The 13762-nt window shown below is 32.9% G+C and overlaps 3 long non-coding RNA genes across 3 annotated transcripts; 2 read left to right on the forward strand and 1 right to left on the reverse strand.

The window, feature by feature from the left end:
* The first annotated feature begins 212 nt into the window (after nucleotides 1-212).
* LOC116405604 lies at nucleotides 213-1952 on the forward strand. Its single transcript, XR_004218707.1, has 2 exons — nucleotides 213-367; nucleotides 1400-1952. It is a non-coding gene; the product is annotated as an uncharacterized LOC116405604 (long non-coding RNA).
* Nucleotides 1953-4875: 2923 nt separating this feature from the next.
* On the reverse strand, nucleotides 4876-6190 carry LOC116405603. Its single transcript, XR_004218706.1, has 3 exons — nucleotides 5868-6190; nucleotides 5144-5213; nucleotides 4876-5062 (listed from the first exon to the last, which is right to left on the reverse strand). It is a non-coding gene; the product is annotated as an uncharacterized LOC116405603 (long non-coding RNA).
* Nucleotides 6191-8904: 2714 nt separating this feature from the next.
* LOC116405594 lies at nucleotides 8905-9149 on the forward strand. Its single transcript, XR_004218699.1, has 2 exons — nucleotides 8905-8972; nucleotides 9052-9149. It is a non-coding gene; the product is annotated as an uncharacterized LOC116405594 (long non-coding RNA).
* The last annotated feature ends 4613 nt before the right edge of the window (nucleotides 9150-13762 follow it).

Genomic DNA, 13762 nt, shown 5'->3' on the forward strand with positions numbered 1-13762 from the left:
GCTAAAATTCGTTTCCCTTCTTGGAAGATATTCGTCCATGCCTAAACCTGCAGCTGGAAACTGATTGTTCTCGATCATGTCCAGTGTTGAACCCCCAAATGGATTGGAAGGATCAAGGGTGAAGGTTTATTTTCTTCTTATCGTTGGTTAGAGTTTTTCTTTCGTTTTCTTCTGCTTTGAGTCAATTCCATTGTTTTTTAATAATTTAAAGTTATGGGTGTGATGATCCTTTGTTAGGAACGTTTTGGCAAGACTGGAGACTGCTTATCTGAGTCGGAATCCCACTGCAAAATCATTTTGGAGCTTATTCGATCAGTTCATGTTGATACAAATTTCTCTTGATCGTAATGCATTTGGAACTTTTGGAGTATTTTTCTTCCTTCCATTTATTTTCAACTTTCAATTTCATTTTCAATTTCTGCGTATTTTTTATTCTTTCTTATGTATATTGTTTTCTAATGGTCATTTGTGGTGCAAATTCTTTCCTTTTAAGTCAATGGTTATTTTGTAAATAGAAAAACAAAGTGAACCATGTCATCGTTCTACTCTTTCTACAACATTTCCATAAAGAAGCAAGAAAACAATAGTCTTTTGTGATTTAACATTCTGCCATTCGTGACGATACCCTTAAATCTCCTCACATCTTTTTTGGGGCTTGTTCGTTCGGTTCATAATGATACAAAGAACTTTTTGGGTATTTTTCTTCCTTCCATTTTTTTTCTACTTCCAATTTCATTTCCAATTTCTTGATTGAGCATTCAATTTCAGGAAATGCACTGTATACTGTCAAAAACAAATTTCAGTTGGCAAGTGGTTTGGAATATCAGAAAAAAGTAATTGTATAGTTTATAAGGTAATTTTGAGGTGATTTAAGAAAAATTGGTTGTTCGGCAATCAATTTTTCTACATTACCTCGACTCTACCTTAATAGAGGACATGTGTGTCTTCTAGTTTCACATTAGTTGGGTCTTTCTTTTCTATTGCATATTATTTTATGTTGGTGATTCGTTGTGCAATGTGTTTGTTTTAAGTCATTGGTTACTTTATAAAGAGAAATACAAAGTGAATTATTTCATCGTGTACTCTTTCTACAACATTTCCGTAAATAAGCAAGAAAACTGCAAACAGGGAGGTGAAACTTTCTTTAAAATTCAATTGGCCATTTCTTCATTTTTGATTTAATATTTGTGTCGTGACCCTTAAATCTCCTCACAATCTCTTTGTTCTTCCAACAATCATTAAGAAAAATCCCTCGAATCTGAACCCCATGTCTTTTCTTTTCTCCTCACCAGCTAGAATTTTGCCCACTCTCCAAACAAAATCTTTTCAACCTTATTTTTCTTTACTACCCATTTCCAAAAATTTGATTTCCCTCCTCGAAAAATCTTCGTCCATGCAGAAACCTGCGGCTGGGAGCTGATTGTTCTCGATCAAGTCCAGTGCTGAACCCCCAAATGGATTGCAAGGATCAAAGGTTAAGGTTTATTTTTTTGTTATCGTTGGTTAGAGTTTTTGTCTTTTTTTTTTCTGCTTTGAGTTAATTTCATTGTTTTTGAAGAATTTAAAGTTGTGGGTTGTGCTGATTCTTTCTTAGGAACGTTTTGGAAAACCTGGAAACTGCAAATCTGAGATGAAATTCTACTCAAAATCCGTTTTGGAGCTTGTTCTATCTGTTCATGGTGAATCAAGTCCGTTTTGTTCTGCTTGCACTTTCATTTTGAATTTTTGCATATTTTTTATTCTTTTCGATGTATATTGTTTTCTGATGGGCATTTAGTGTGCAATGTCTTTCTTTTAAGTCATTGGTTACTTTGTAAAGAGAAAAAAAAGTGAATTATGTCCTTGTTCTACTCTTTCTACAACATTTACATAAAAAAGCAAAAAAACTGCTAAAACAGGCAAATCAAACTTCCTTAAGCATTCAATTGGCCATTTAGTCTTTTGGGATTTAACATTCTTCCATTCATTTTGTTACCCTTAAATCTCTTTGTTCTTCCAACAATCATTAAGAAAAATCATTGTAAACCGAACCCCATGTGTTTCATTTTTCTCCTCATCGGCCAGGATTTTGTTTGGGGAGTTGACAAAATTCTGGCCGATGAGGAGAAAAATGAAACACATGGGGTTCGGTTTACAATTTTGTCAACTCCCCAAACAAAATTCTTTCAACCTTATTTTTCTTCACTACCAATTTCCAAAATCTTCATTTCCCTCGGAGAATCTTTGTCGATGCGAAACTTGCGGCTGGGAACCAATAGTTCTCAATCATGTCCAATGTTGAACCTCCCATTGGACGACAATGATTAAGGGTTAAGGTGGATTTTTTTGTTATCGTTGGTTAGAATTCTTGTTGTGTTTTTTTCTGCCTTGATTTAATTCCATTGTTTTTGAAGAATTTAAAGTTATAGGTTGGTGATGCATGTTGATGGGAAGCTGAATCCTTTGTTCGGAAAGTTTTGGTCAACATGGAAACTGCAAATCTGAGACAGAATTCTACGCAAAATCCGTTTTGGAGCTTGTTCTATCTGTTCATGGTGAATCAAGTCCGTTTTGTTCTGCTTGCACTTTCATTTTGAATTTTTGCATATTTTTTGTTCTTTTCGATGTATATTGTTTTCTAATGGGCATTTAGTGTGCAATGTTTTTCTTTTAAGTCATTGGTTACTTTGTAAAGAGGAAAAAAAGTGAACTATGTCCTCGTTCTACTCTTTCTACAACAGTTCCATAAAGAAGCAAGAAAACTGCTAAAACAGGCGGATCAAACTTCCCTAAACATTCAATTGACCATTTAGTCTTTTGGGATTTAACATTTTTCCATTCTTTTTGTTTCCCTTAAATCTCTTCATAATCTTTTTGTTCTTCCAACAATCATTAAGAAAAATCCCCGTAAGTCGAACCCCATGTGTTCCCTTTTCTCCTCACCGGCCAGAACTTTGCCCACTCTACAAACAAAATCATTTCAACCTTATTTTTCTTCACTACCCACTTCCAAAATTTTCATTTCCCTATGAAAATATTTTCCGATGCCGAAACTTGCGGTTGGGAACCGATTATTCTCTATCATGTCCAATGTTGAACCTCCCAATGGATGGCAAGGATCAAGAGTTAAGGTTGATTTTTTGGTGATTGTTGGTTAGAGTTCTTGTTCTGTTTTTCTGTCTTGATTTAATTTCGTTGTTTTTGAAGAATTTAAAGTTATGGGTTGTGATGATCGTTCGTGCGTGTGCGAACATGTTGATTTTTTTTAGTGATGAGATTCTTCCAATTTTAAAATAATAATTTCGTTATCTTGATGTTTAAGCCATTAATGTTATTTTGAGATAAAAATAGCGAACAAGTTGATATTTTTTAATTTTGAATTCAATTAAGGTTATTTTGATACAAAATCTATGTTGAGATTCTCAAATTCTGAAAAATAATAATTTGGTTATTTTGAAATTTAAATTCAATTGGGTTATTTTGAAATTAGTAAGATTGAATAAAGTTATTAAAATATTGAATCAATTAGTTGAGTCCCAAGATATTAAAAAAAAAGTTGCAATATGGATTGATGTATATTTTTCAAGTAAAAATTAATTAAAAGCTGATAAATGACATAAATTAATTACAACGTAGAAACTAAACAATTACAGTTGGAGAAGGTGGATATTTTGTAAAATACCATGCACGTGCAAAAAATGTTATTTGCTAAAATTCAGAAGAAAAAATAGTTTTTCCATTTTTTAAAATAACCCATAGAAAAGTTGTTATATCTCTTCGGACAAAGAGTGTGGATCTACAGGTCCATATTCGACTTATTTTTTGTTGGTAAAATTGCATAAAACCGCATTATATTGAAATAATGACACTCTTAAACCAATATTGATAGAAATTATAATTTAATTAATGTTTTTAAGTCAAATGAACATGATTTTTACTCCTAAACATAATTATTGTAATTGTTTTTTAATCTTAATTCATTTACACATCTTTGTGCATATGTGTGCGTGCGCGTGTGCGTGTGGGTGAGTGTGCGTGTACGCTAGCGTGTCCGTGTGTGCGCATGTGCACGTGTGTGTGAGACGTGTGTGCTCGTGTGCGCGTGTGCTTGTATACGAACAAGTTGATATTTCTTAATGTTGAGTTTCTTTCAATTTTAAAATAATAATTTAATTATCTTGATATTCAAGTCATTAATATTATTTTGAGATAAAGATATCGAACAAGTTGATATTTTTTAATTTTGAAATTCAATTAAGGTTATTTTGATACAAAATCTATCGTTGAGATTCTCAAATACTATTAAATTATAATTTTGTTATTTTGAAATTCAAATTCAATTTGGTTATTTTGAAGTTAGTAAGATTGAATAAAATTATTAAAATGTTGATTCTCAAATTATATAAATTTGGTTACACTAGAAGAAATTTGCCATTCAATATCGGTTTAAAATCGACATTAATGATCTTTGGTGTCAGTTCGGAACGACATTAATGATCTTTGGTGTCAGTTCGGAACTGACATCTATGCTAGCGTTATTAAAGGCCTTTAATGTCGTTTTTGCTTTGATGTCGGTTTAAAAACGATATCAAATGCATCAGTAATGTCGTATGGTCATTGATGTTGGTTTAAAACCGACATTTTTTATGGTGCTATTGTTGACCTTTAGTGTCGGTTTGCCTTTGATATCGTTTTTAAACCGACATTAAAGTCTTGTTTTTGGATCTATTTTTACAAAAAAAAATATATAATTATTGCATTATTGTTCATTTTTTATAAACTGACATTAGATACGTGTAAATAAATATTTTTTTCTCACGCCAACAAATCAATAAAATTAATATTATTTTAGGAACTACAATATTTTTCTTTTACATTTGTATATAGAAAATGAAATCTTAATATTGCGTTTGTATATACATTCTATAATAATACATGAAACTAGATCCTAATACAAGACTTAAATAAGAAATCTTAAACGCTTTCACAATCTTCAACTTCAACAATTGCTTCCATCTACTTAGCTTAGCTTGGCTGGCTATCTAAGACCAAAATATACTTTACAACCTGGGGAAGATTAAATCTAGAATTTGCAAAATTAGTACATATTATTTAAAATCAAACTAAACAGACTGCAATCTAAATGTGGAAAATTAAAAATTACCACAAAGTTTCAGTAGAGTAAATAATGTAGCAGCAACAAAGAAGACAATTGAAATGGCAACCCAAAAGTGCTGCAAAAATAAAGAAGAAAATAAGCTTTGATCAAACAACTCATTAAGAAGAAGAAAATAACCTAATTTGGTTCTTCAAAGATCTATAAGAAAAAGAGGAATACAACTAAAGAATAATTATACCATCCTCGACTCTTACTTCAAAGCAAATTTTGAATGTTCAATTTAGCAATGCTAGTCTATAGGCTTCTTACTCTTAATTGTATAAATTTACCCATCAATAGCAACATTGTTTTTATAGAGAAAGTTAAACAATGGAGATGATAAATAATCTTACAAACTCCTATTGGATCGTTTTTCTTTTCAAATGAAAATAGTTAATTTATTTCATTTATGGAAGGTGAAAATCTCAAATATATAGTAAAAGAACATGGAATATAAGGAAGCCCATAAAAAGAAGAGACTCCACTAGCTAGGTATTGATCAAAGATAAATATATGGATAAATAGATGCAACCTACAAATATATCAAAACAGACTAATACTCAAACTAAACTAAAGAAAACAAAAACATTTACTACTAAAAGATAAAATAAAACACAATTCAAAACAATTAATTACCAAGATTGATCTCAATCGAAAACCAAAACGCATCACATTATGAAGATATTGTGCTTCACATAACACTCCAAATAGCTATACCAAAATTACTTACTCTACATTTTCCATTTTGGCAAATCCACCTACAAGAATGGTAGTTACCAAGCTCATTTCTATGTCTTCTCTTCTTTCATTTTTCTAACAAAAGATAGTATGAATAAGGCTGCACATTTGAAAAAATAAAGACAATTAATAATCAATAATGCTACCTAGCAGTCACAAGTTAACAATCAAATGAAGAAACCCAAGGATTTTTGCAGCGGAAGCACGATGAAGATTGGTTGCCGTTCGCGATCTAGGGTCAAAGATTGAGAAGAGAACAAAATTAGAAACCAACTTGGAGAGAAAGAAAAGAAAAATTGATAGGGAAAGAGTAGAGTAAGAAAGAGAAAAGTAAGAAAGAGAGGAAAATTTTAGTTTTTAAAACCTAACAATTTTTTAAAAAGAAATTAAAAATGAGGGGTCATTAATGTCAGTTTTTACAAAATACAAAAAATTAAAAAAATAAAATCATTAATGTCGATTTAAAAACGACATTAAACCCTTATCATTAATGTCGGTTTGATCCACCTTTTCAAAAACGACAATAAAGACAATTTTTCATTTTTTTCACCTGACACTACAACCCAGATTTGTTGTAGTGTTATTATGGGTTGATGTATCTTTTTCAGATAAAAAATCCTATTTGCTAAAATTCAAAAGAAAAAGTTGTTTTGTCATTTTTAAAATGACCATAAAAACGTTATTATATCTCTTATGACAAAGAGTGTGGATTTACTAGTCCATATTTGACTTGTTTTTTGTTGGTAAAATTGGATAAGATCGCATTATATTGATATAATTACACTAATGACACTCTTAAATCAATATTAATAGAAATTATAATTTAATTAATGTTATTAAGTTAAATGAATATAGTTTAAAAGTCATTCTCAACACAATTAATGTAATTGTTTTTTAAATTTAATTCATTTTCACATCTTTGTGCATATGTACGCGTGTGCGTGTGTGTGCGCATATGTGCGAGTGCACGTTTGCCCGTGTGGGTTGATGTGCGTGTGCTTGTGTGCATGTGTGTATGTGTGTGTAGATGTGTGTGCATGCGCATGTGCGCATGTATGTGGGTGTGTACGTATGCGTGTGCGCGTGCGTGTGCTTGTGTGTGCGTGTGAAAGTGTGCGTGTGTCTGTGTGGGTGTGTGTGTGCTCGTGTGTGTTAGTGCGTATGTGTCCGTGTGCATGAGTGTGCATGTGCGCGTGCGTGCATGTGTGTGGGTGTGTGTGTGTGCATGTGTGCAAGTGCGCATATGTTTGTGTGGGTGGGTGTGCGTATGTTCGTACATGTATGTGTGTGTGTGTGCGCGTGCGTGTCTGGATGTGTGTGTGCGTTCATGCGTGTGTTCGTGTGCGTGCATGCGCATGGGCGTGCTTGTGTGTGGATGTATGCATGTGCGTGTGCAAGTGCACGTGTGCCAATGTGGGTGGGTGTACGTGTGCTTGTGTGTATGAGTGCACATGTGCCCGTGTGGGTGCGCGTGCGTGCATGTGTGTCGGTGCGTGTGTGCAAGTGCGCATGTGCCCGTGTGGGTCGGTGTGCGTGTGCGAGTGCATGTGTGTGCACGTGTGTGTGTGTGCGTATGTGTTCGTGTGTGTGCATGTGCATGTGAGCGCGCGTGTGTGCATGCGCATTTGTGCGCGTGTATGTGCTTGTACGCGCATGTGCCCGTGTAGGTGGGTGTGCGTGTGTGTGAGTGTGCATGTGCCCGTATGGATGGACGTGCGTGTTTGCGTGCATGTGTCTGTGGATGTGTGCATGCGTTCATGCGTGTGTTCGTGTGTGTGCACGTGTGTGTGTGGGTGTGTGCGTGTGCGTGTGCAAGAAAAGGAAAAAAAATGATTATTTTGATGATGCTACTCGAGATTGTGTCTCTCGAATCGTAAGTTTGCTTGCGATTTACTTATATACAATATTTAATCTTTTGTTAACTTAGTTAATGATGAATACTTGTATTGTTCTATAGGATGCATTAGCTGAAACACATAGAGATGAGGACATATTGACTGAGTCATTGGGCTCTAAGGAGCATGGTGGACGTGTACGTGGCATGGGTGGTTTTGTCTCTCAATCACTATATTTCAAGACAGTGAAAGGGAAAGAGAAAATTGCAAGTTCTCAAGTTGTAGAAGATGACTCAAAAAGCAAAAGTTACAAAAAGGGTCATAATCACTTGAGATCGTCCATCAGAAGTGTTAACATAGATCTCTATGCCGATGAGGATTTGGGCAACACACCTATGAACGAAGGAGTGAAGGTAATTAACTTTGTTGTCACTTTTAAAATTTTAATGTTTATAGGATAAATTGTTCTTAATGATGCTTTTAATACTTGTAAAGTAAACACCGTGCAAATTGGCTATAGGAACAATTAATAATATTGTTGCAATAGCAACCGTACTTGATGATAGCAATGGTGGTCCCAATGTTAAAATCTTGGTGGACTTGCTCACAGGAGGAGATTGTAGTTTACCTATTCCAATGAAGGGCAAGATAGAGACTTTAAATCAAGCATTAGGTAATATTGTTGAATGACCTCGTTGACTTGTTTATGTGCTATTGAAGCTTTGATATTTATTTGTGATTGTATTTTAGGTTTTGATATTATTTTGTTTGTGCTTGGAGCATTCAACCCCAAAGGATGTTCTGTATTCTTCAAATTACATAAATGTTAATGGAACCATTAAGCTCTTATATGGACATGTCGTGAACAATATGAAGGATGTAGATATGGTTCGCATCCTAATGAACGAGCTAATATTCGGTAAAAACAAATTCATTTATTTAGCTCGTTAGGACTTGCTCCATTATTGCGGCATGGTAGAAATAGGCTATATGTGCATCCTAGCATACATTACGTAAGTAAACATCTTTTACTCATCTTTATGTCCAATACTATAGCTATAGTTATTTTGTTCCTTTTTAACTACGGTTGCTTTTACTTAGATATCTTTGGGATGAATGTGATTGTGGAAGCAAGTTTTTTGTTATGACCAAGCAAAAATAACATCACATATCAAGGATCGCGATCTTCGATCCAGAAATTTTGCCAACCAGTTAGAAGCGGCTACCTTGGAACAAATAGTTCTAATTCCGTATAATACTGGGTAAATAAATAAGATTAACACATTATTATGTTTTTCATTGAGGTTAAATGTATACTCACATTGAAGATGTTTATTGTAGTTTTCATTGGATGTTGCATGTCATCGATCTTCGAGAGAACTGTGTTTATGTTTTGGACTCTCTTCAAAGTAAAGTTAACGAAGACATCCATGGAGTCATAAATGTGACTTATGATTTACTTCTTATTTGACTTCATTGTCTTCTAATTCTAATGTTTCCAAATGTATAGAGGATTAAAAACATGGCAAGCTAAGCATGATTTACAACATTATCGGTCAATCCGAAATGGAAACCTATAAAGGTAATTTGCATTGACACATAATTATTTTCAATGAAACATAAGAATAATTTGTATGTAATTTATATACATGCAGTGTCCTCGTCAATTGGATTCGGTTGGGTGTGGGTATTATGTCCAAAAGTATATACATGAAATCGTGCATATTTCTAGTACTCCCATCACTAGCCTTGTAAGTTTCTACTTTCACTTTTTATATGTTACAAATTACATAAATTATCTAAACTTATTCTTTTCATACCTTTCTTTTTACGTAGTTTAATACAAAAAAGTGCATATACGCAAGAGGAGATTGACGAGATTCGAACAAAATATGCAAGCTTTGTTAGCCGATTTGTGTAAGCTTTTACACTTTTTTTGTAGTATATAAGTTACTAGTACTAATACTAATTGTTTTAATATATAAGCTGCGAGATTCTAGTACTACTTGTTGTACATACTTTAATTTTGAGGTTTTCTGCTTGTAGTAGTTTATGAATAAGTGTTGTATTGTAGTGTTTTAGGTGTTGACTTTAGAGTGTATTTGTTGTAGTACTATGTGGAAAGTGTGTATTAGTGGAGGAATTTGTTGTACACATACTTTAATACTTTACATATTATTTACTTGATTGATATGTGTATTTTTGTAGTATTATGAAAGTGTGGAAAAGTGTATTTTTGTAGTTTTCCATGGAAGTGTGGAAGTGTATGTGCTGGTTTTGTGGCCTCTTACCATGTTGAATTCTATAGCTAGAAATAGTATTAGTTTGCCATTGGATGTGTGGAAGTGTATGCTGGTTTTGTAGGGGTTGATCTTCCTTGTAGGTGAAATGGAAATATTGGTTTGCCATGGAAGTGTGGAAATGTATGTGTTGGTTTTGTAGGTTTCTTACATGTTGAATTCTATAGCTAGAAATAGTATTAGTTTGCCATTGGATGTGTGGAAGTGTATGCTTGTTTTGTAGGTGTTGATCTTCTTCCTTGTAGGTGAAATGGAAATATTGGTTTGCTATGGAAGTGTGGAAAAATGTATATATGTTGGGTTTTTAGGTGTTGAATTCTGTAGCTAGAAATATTATTAGTTTGCATCGAAGTGTGGAAGTGTATGTGCTGGTTTTGTAGGTTTGAATTCTATATAGCTAGAAATAGTATTAGTTTGCCATTGGATGTGTGGAAGTGTATGCTTGTTTTGTAGGTGTTGATCTTCTGCCTTGCAGGTGAAATATGGAAGTAATATATAAGGTTTGCCATGGAGTGGTAGACAGCTAGCAATCATGCAACAATTATTTTTTATATTTTTTTAATATTCGATGACGAACATTTCATGTCGTAATTCGTAACAAATAATGTCGATTTCGACACCATGAAAAATAATTAAAATAAATAAATTAAAAAAACAAACAAGGCTTTGATGTCGGTTTAAAAACGACATTAAAGGAAAACCAACAGTAAAGGTCAACAATTACGCCATAAAAAATGTTGATTTAAAACCGACATCAGTGGCCATCAATGATGCATTTGATGTCATTTTTAAACTGACATCAAAGCAAAAATGACATTAAAGGCCTTTAATAACGCTAGCATAGATGTCAATTCCGAACTGACACCAAAGGCCATTAATGTCGGTTCTAAACTGACAATAAAGAGCAAATTTCTTCTAGTGTTTGCTCCATATTATAAGTAGATTTTCATTTAGCTAACTGCTAAAGTGAACTTATGGACTTCCACTTAGGGTTCAGTCGTTATATTCTCGATAGTCGAGCCCCATATTATTCTCGATAGCCGAGCCCCATATTGTTTGCAATGGAATGAGTCCTCACATTATAACCCTTGAGGAGACGAACATGAGAGCTTTTCCTTCTCGTAACACGAAGAAGTGAAAGATTAGCTCTATTACTTGTCACCAGGGAGCATTATTTCATGGGAGTAGATGTAGAGACAATATTTGGAAAAGTTCTTTTCAACCTTTTATGCTACTAGTGTGAGGAAGAAAATCTATGGCATCACACAAGGAAAGGATGAATCACTTTACGATTATTGGGGGAGATACTTGGCTCAGTGCCAAGTTTTTCATCATTAGGTACAGAACCATATGTTGATTCAATATTTATATGGGTGATTGTTGCAATGAGATAAAATGATTATTGATGTGGAGGCATGAGGTGCTCTTAAGGATAATACGACAACTAAAGTAAATAAATTGATTTCACTTTGAAATGTAAATTTATTAGGTCCCTTCCTAGTATGTAAAGGGTATTAAGGTTATTACATATTGACTGTAATTTGAAATGTTCATATTTATTTTGAAAATTAGTATAATGTATGGTGATATATTATAATATAAAATTTATCTTTTAATTGAACTTTATTATATAAATTTAATTTTGTATATGATTTAAAATTAATTTATGAAATAATAAATATTTGAATGAGTTCAAATATTAATTTAATATGAATTAAATTTGTAATAAAACTATAGATTAAAATTTAATACGTATATGATACAAATTCAAACAATAGGTTATGAGAGAAATTTATATATGAGTATGATTCAAATCTATATTAAATCAAATATAAAATATTTAATTTAGAAATTAAATAATTGAAGAATTAATTAATAATTTAGTTTAATTCTATTTAATTAAATTAAAACTATTGGTTATGTGAGAGATATTCATTTAAATGTGATTTAAATAATTATTATATATATTAACTAATTATTTTAGTGTTAATCAAATTTAAGTGGAATTTTCAAATATACTAATTAAATTGAAACTAATTAGCATAATAATTAAATTCTCTATAGCACATTTGAGTCTTTTTGTAAATAGTTTCAATTTTTTGCTATATTTTGTAAATAGTTTTAACTTTTTTGCTATTTGTGATCATTAATTTAAATTAAGATAATAACTTCCATATGTGGGTGTTATTTAGAGAATGTGGGATGCTCCCGTATTCCTATATCCAAGTGGCGGTGATTTCCAATTAAATATTAATTAGATTAATTTAAGAGTAATTTACATAAATGTAGAAAAATCCAAAATATTTATGGTTCGTATAACAAAATAAGAAAAGTCCATGATGCGAGATTATTTTTTCACAAATTCCATAGACGTCCTTGCGATTTATATCTTCTTTGTGATTTATTAATAACGGGTCATCTCGATGCAATTAAGGTCGAGATCGAATAACTAAATGCAAAAAAAATTCATTTCGGAGCATCTCAATGTAATGTATGCCCAAGATTAAATAGAATAAAGACAGAATTCTTTCATCCCGAGCCATTTCAGTGCAATTAAGGCCTGAGATCGAATAACTAAAGGCAGAAGTCTTTCATAATGTAGCATCTTAGGACAATGTATGCTCGAGACTGAATAAAATAAAGGTAAATTTGTTTCATCCCAGGCCATCTCTCGGTGCAATTAAGGTTCAAGATCGAATAACTAAAGATAGAAGTCGATCGCTCCGGTTATTGAGGTGTTGTTTCTCTTCAACAATCAGGACTTAGTGTTAGTAAATGGTGAATGAAAATTATACTCAATCTAGGCGATATATCACTAAGCATGTTAACTGCATGTGAATTGCTCACTAGACCTTCATATCGTGTGGCAACTAAGTCCTCTTGAGTACAAGTTTTCTTACTACTTGTCCAAGTGCAAGTGAAATGGTAGGTTTACCAGGGTGATCCCGGGTCGAACATAAGGAATTGATTCAAGATATTAATTTTAGGTATTACTTATCATCTAGGCAGTATAAAAGAATTAAAGAATAACGAATGGTATAAAAGAAATACAAGAACAAACTACCACTAGATATCTACGCTTAGAGATTCTATAAAAGGGAATATGGATGACAAAATAGAAATGGGAACTAACTTGTATGCAAGAAAGAGCAAAGGAATGTCTTTGTGTTATAATGCGATTAAGTAACACGACAACTTTAATAGGATATATCTCGCTCAACTAACTTATAATTAAGAAGTGCTCCTCTCAGAGTCATTAAACGTCACATATGGTCACCTCTCAGAATCCATATGATTAAGTGTGCTTAGGAGAGATATATCTAGAAGATTTCACTTATAAAACGTATAGAGCATCGCAATTAAGGACAACAACCTCTCGGTGCTAATGTTCACACTTTTTCATCTCTCGTATACAAATGATGGAAGTTATCTCACTAAGGTGGAGTTCGTCGCGAAACTCCCCTTGCACGTATTAGCCTTATCCTTGCTACTTGCCCTCTCGAGTAGTTGGCGATTGACGTTGGCTAAGCGATGAGCATAGCCTAACTAATGCGACGAGAATTATAAACTAAACTTCTTATCAATAACTTATCGCTAAATTAAACTACTAATAACACATTGACAAGTGAAAAGTAAAGAGGTATTGAATTGAAAAGGTATAAACATGTAATATATAAAAGAACCAAGCGCATTTTGACCCAACTTGCTTAACTTTTCTACTTCCAACGGGCTATTGTTGCTTCGGCCAAGAG

Source organism: Cucumis sativus, unplaced genomic scaffold, assembly GCF_000004075.3.
Source record: "Cucumis sativus cultivar 9930 unplaced genomic scaffold, Cucumber_9930_V3 scaffold122, whole genome shotgun sequence".
In the NCBI taxonomy this organism is placed as follows: domain Eukaryota; kingdom Viridiplantae; phylum Streptophyta; class Magnoliopsida; order Cucurbitales; family Cucurbitaceae; genus Cucumis; species Cucumis sativus.